We start from the raw sequence: 5810 nt of genomic DNA on the forward strand, positions 1-5810 counted from the left end.
TGTCTGAGACTCCCTCATTGAATGAGAGGAAGATTTTCACAAAGGGAAAGAATTGTGTACTGGATCTCATTGACCCTGGAAATGAGAGAAATGGTAAGAAAGAATCAGCATGTTGTTTCCATCCTAAGGCGATATCTGGTTTTGATATTACAAGTGCTTCCCAGCCGTTACCACCAGAGCCTCTGCTAACAGGCCTCAGGCTGGACTGCCCATCCTCCCAGAGATCGCCCTCTTTCCTTCTGATGAGACCCCATGGTCTGCACCGCAAACCTCAGAGAGCCCAGTGGCCATCCCAAGCTTGCTGGCCTCTCCCTCCTGATGAAGAAAAATGCAGGCATCCTCCTGTGTGCCCACCTAGTGTTCAGCCTCAAGGAGACTGCCTCAGTGACTCATGTCACAGCCACTTGCAGAAGGACGCCAAGGCTCGCTACAGATGGAATGATCAAGCTTGGAAGCTTCTTGCGCCAGAGGCAACAAGATTTTCAGGACATTTAGGGTAATAAAATTGCCTCTGTTAGGACCAAGGCCAGTCAAATATTTCAGTTCTTACTTAGCACTCCCTGGCAAGGCTCCCACCCCACCCAGCACCAAGGTTGCCTGTTGAGCTGGCAGATGGGCAGTGGGTAGGAAAAGCAGCACTAGCCAGAGCCCAATTTTAAAAGAAATCATGTGACATGTTGTCTCTGACATTAAATTGGCATAGACCGAAGGACAAGTAAGGGAACATATAGGCAAAGATGATTCTCTTAAGGATTAGAATTTGCATGCTGTTTTTAACTTCTTATCAGAATGCCAGCCTTCTCCAAGAGGTTTGTGTCAAATATATTATGATGATGCATAGGGAAAGAGAGCTTGTTTTTCAGATCAACCCATGTGCCTGGACACTTATTTTTTATTTTGTCATATTGGACTGAGTCAAGACTTATAGCTATTAACATGCTTTGTTGGGAGGGAGCAGTGGAGTTGGGAAAAGTAGGAGAAGGAACCTGACACTCAGGACCACCACTGAGAGTAGCTGAGCCTGTGCCGGTCATGTTCCTGTCCCCTTGTGGGGCTGTAGAGGAGCTCAGTCCCCCCTGGCCCTTTGAACGTTCCCCCAACCCCAGCTTCTCAAGACCTAGACAGTCCTGGAGCCCCAAGTGCTGAGTTCCCATTTTTGGGCACAGATGCCATGATGAATCCCTCTTTTCCCAAGAGACCAGGGGTTTACTTAGCAAAAGGAGACCTGTGCTTTTCCAGAAGGATAGGGTATCAGGGTCCTACCAGCCTCAAATACACAGGGGGACCTGGAGTTCTGGACAAATGCTCACCAGCATTTGGGGTCTCTGTCCACAGAAAAGCAGAGTTATGTATTCAACTGCCTGAGTCACAGGTTTTCTTCTATGAGAAATTCACTTTAATGTTAACTAACTCTGGCTCATGTCAGACTCCACTGGGCTGGGAATTCTGCCCAACCAAGCAATTGGGTATTTGTTGGGGGCTGGGAAGACTCTTTTAAGACACAGAATTTTCTAGAATTACAAATGCCACAAGTAGTGCTCTAGAGGTGACCACATTCTCCAGGTGACAATATTCAAATAAAGGACAAGAGGCATAATAAAGAACTAGAGGCACTACAAACTATGGAGATCACCTCTTAATGTCACTCAGGGCTGGAACTGAACCATGAGTGAAAATAGGCAATTTGTCAGTGATGTGCCACTATGCCACCTTCACACACACACACACACACACACACACACACACACACTCACATCTTTCTGTTTTTTTACTGATTTCCCTATACCAAGAGCCTTGATGGAACCTGAGCCTTCGCAGTATCCTCGGCCTGCACAGACTCCTACCTCCTCCATGCAATTTAGGGTCCCCAGTGCTCTGAATTCTGGATAAAAGAGCTTGAGATACTGCAGGACATTATAGAGACTCTGTTTCCTCAGTAACCAAGGTGAAAATGTGACATCTCTCTCTAAATGTCCTAAAAAAAATCAATCAGGCTGCCAAATAGGCACGAATATGCACAGGCATAAAAACACTAGAGCACTTCTCTACTGGGTAGTAATGGCTAATGCCCAGAATTTCCCCCAAACACCTCCACTTTCTGGCCCTGGTTGCTCAGCCCTCCCTTGGGACTCTTGCTAACCTTCTTGTAGACCAACACCTATGGGTAATACCTGACACAGTGGAGGAGAGGGGTCTCAGGGCTCTCACCCAGCACTGTAACCCATCTTTGTTCTAATTGATAATTTGTCCATATTCTGCCAGCAGTTAACACTTTAGATGTCCTCCTAGACACAATGTATTTGAATGTACCTGTCTTGTAAGCTGAAATATTAACCATATAAATATTAGGTAGAACAAGGTATGGAGGTGTTACCTCTCCACTGCCGTCAGTCACTTATATGTAAGGCTCTAAGGCTTAGAGTAAGTAGAATAGAGATGAGCTTTTCATTTTTTGTTTGTTTGTTTGTTTCCTTTTGAAGTTCAGAGGATTGAATCCAGAGCTTTGCACATACTAGGCAAGCACTCTATCACTGAGCCACATCCTCAGCCTGAGACAAGGTTTTCCCAGCAAATGGAAGGTAAGATGAAAGGAGGTATATAGGGCTGACAGAGGGAAAAGTTGGGTGCTTAAGTCGTAGGAAACTACAAACTACATCTTCCACTTGGACCAGAGCCTTACTTATCCCCCATGAGCATTATAAAATTCAAAATGCAACTAACCAGAAGCATATGTCTTTTATGAAGGAGATATGAAATGGTCCTTACAGGTGGTCCTGAACAATCTCACTACTCAATCTAATAACCATGGACCTCCGTGGACCGTGTAGGATGGTAAGAATGAGTGAGTACCAGACTCATGGGCAAGAAGCTTGAGACCCAGTCCTGAGAGAGAGACAGAGAGGGAGACAAAGACAGAGACAGAGAGACAGAGACAGACAGAGAGACAGAGACAGACAGAGAGAGACAGAGAGACAGAGACAGAGACAGAGACAGAGACAGAATATGTTGGTCAAACTACTTGAGTTTCTTTGAACCTCTGTTTTGCCTCAACTTTGGACATGAATTGAATTACCTACCCAGTCAACCTCACAGGCTGGTGAAAGATCTGAAGTGAGTTGCTGCAGAAAAGAGCTTTGTAAACTGTGAATTGTTCCTGTAACATATGGTGTTATGATTACCCACTCCATTCAGAAAGAAGCAGAGCTGGCCATGGGGAAAAGTGACTCAGGCAGCTCAAGACAGGAGTGAGGGCTGAAGAGCTAGTCAGAGACTGAAAATAGAATTGTTTTCAGACCCTGAGGGCCTGGCTGCGAGGGCCAAGCTTCTCAGCAGCTGACAGGCAGGGCTCCCTCCCACTTGCTGAGCTCCAGGGCCCATACCTGCTCCTGCCTATTGCACATGAGTCAGTGCTTGCAACCCAAGGTGGCCACATGCCCTGCTAGGTCAGTACAGACCAGTGGGCCTGGTCACAAACAAAAAATGGAAGGTGGTAACTGTTCCCTTGAATTCAAATGACTCTCCCCAGAAGCTGTCTGCTTGCTGCCAAATGCCGCTCTTGGCCTCCTGCCTGCATTCCCTACCAGAAAATTAGCCCTCAGATGAAACTTACGAAGCACATTGGCTCCAGGGACTACAGGCCCTGCCTGCATGCCCCAGCCCAGAAGAGGCAGGCTGGCCTCTGCCCATCCTCCCTCGCTGGGCTCCTGCCCCTCCATTCTGAGGCAGATGACAGAGCCAGTGAACACAAGACTGAAGCACTGTGAGGGATGGGGTCTGGTGACAAGTTGGTCTGGTTGGGTGTAACCAGGCAAAGAGTCAACATTTCACAAACACAACACCACCAAAGCATTTCTACTGTTTCCTCAGGCCAAGGAAAGCAAGGTAATAACTCAAGGAATAGTGACCTCACCGGGAAAGCAGTTCTACACACAAACTCCACAACCCCAAATAACCCAGGAGTTTTGTGTGTCATAAAAAGTCCCAAAGGACAGTGCCATGCAAAATGAGCAGGTGCCAGTGTGGAAGCAGGCTGGCAGAAGAGACAGAGCTGCCATCCTCACCTCGCTATTTGTTGCAACCACCATCCCAAGGCTGAGGGGTGGCCCTGGAGGGACTTCGGTCTTAGGGACTTACTTCTTGATACCACATAAGGAAACCAGAGCAAAGCCTAATCTCTTCACCAACTGGGCTCTTTAGGGCTCAGCTCAACGCTTGCCCAGCAAGCTGCTTCCAGCCGCTGGGAGCTGGGTGCTCTTGTGAAGCTACATTTCCCCATCTGCTACTTGTTCTTCCTAAGAATGTGGTGAGAGCTGGAGATTAGAAGGAAAGAGGAGTGAGAAGGGATGCCTGCATGTTCTGGTTATGTATTTCCTGCTCCTCTAGTCTAAGAAAAAGAAGGAAAGAAGCCACCCCCATCTCTGAACCATGTAGATGCACCCTAGACATCCAGAACCATGTGCCAGGATCCACCTGAAGCCTAAGCTAAACCTAAACATCCTCCGGGCCCTCCAGTTGGCTGTGGTGGATTGCTTTACGGCAAGGTGAATGCAGCTATATTAGCTGGGGCTAACTTTTATTGTTTATAGGTTCAGTCCTTAAAATATCTCAGATCATGTGATTCTCCAACAGCATGGTTCTTCCATTTGCCCTAAGAAGTGTAGAAACTCCTTCAGTGTTTCTGATCAGGAGCACAGCTTTTTTGCTGAAAGAAGTATTGCCTGTGGCTCTAGGGAGGCCCAGGCAGGCGCTCTGCCAGCCGTTATTCAGCAGGTGAGATGATTGTGAAAGACAGTGGTTCAGTTGTCATCCCAGTGTCCCGGGCAACAGTATAAACAGTGTACAGTCAGTCGTATTATAGGTCAACGCGCTGGCCTCCCTCCCATAAAATCCCCTGTGGCATTTGTGGTGGGAGGAGGCAGAGCTCAGAGAAAACAGATGGGTATCTTTCTGGAAGACTTTCTCTAGCCAGGTAATGTTTCTAGTCTCTTATGACACATGAAAATTCAATAAATAAAAACACAAGTGTAATTCTCATCAGAGTCATTTTTTCAGTGCCAGGGTCCTCCAGAAGGAGAAAGCTTCCTCCACCACAAAACCTGGATTTGTGACAAGGATTTCAGAAACATGCTTTCCTCCACAATTTAACAGTGAATTTTACAAAGCAGACCCTGCCTTCCCTGTAAAGCAACAAATAACAAAAGTTATCCTATGGAAATACAGAAACCAGCACTGCCTAAACTGGAATTATAGAGCAAACAAGAGCAAGAGAAGGTTAAGAAAAATGTTCTAGAAATGAACTGGAAATTAAATGTGAGAATTTGAGCCAGAAAGAAAAAAAAGAAGAGAAAGTTCGAAGGAGCTTAGAGTCAAAAAATGAAATTATTTCAGGCCTGATCAAATCACTATTCAACAAACAGTCATGGGCACTTACTCACAATGATGTAACAGGCTAGTGGCAGATGCCAATATAAGCAAACTAAAAAGCTAAGTAACCCATGAAAGACATTTGTATGCTGCTAACAGAAAATAAAGGAGCAAGCATCTGATTGGGAGGGTCAGGGATATTTGAGATGTGTATTGAAAGATGACTACACTCTTGCCAAGAAAAGCCAAAGGCCTAAGAGCATTGCAAACATAAGGTAGGATAGACTTGAAAGAAATGTACCAAGAAGCTGGATCTGGGAGATTTCTCTTATTATGAGAGCAAGAAACATTCCTGAGCAAAGTATCTAATTTCTCCGTCAAGAGGTTTGGGAAATGGCCGCACAGGATAGCTGGAACTCAAGGGCTTGGTGACAGGGCAAAAGAGA

This window comes from Cavia porcellus, unplaced genomic scaffold (assembly GCF_034190915.1).
Source record: "Cavia porcellus strain 051 isolate PalLab524CR breed Dunkin Hartley unplaced genomic scaffold, mCavPor4.1 scaffold_10, whole genome shotgun sequence".
In the NCBI taxonomy this organism is placed as follows: Eukaryota; Metazoa; Chordata; class Mammalia; order Rodentia; family Caviidae; genus Cavia; species Cavia porcellus.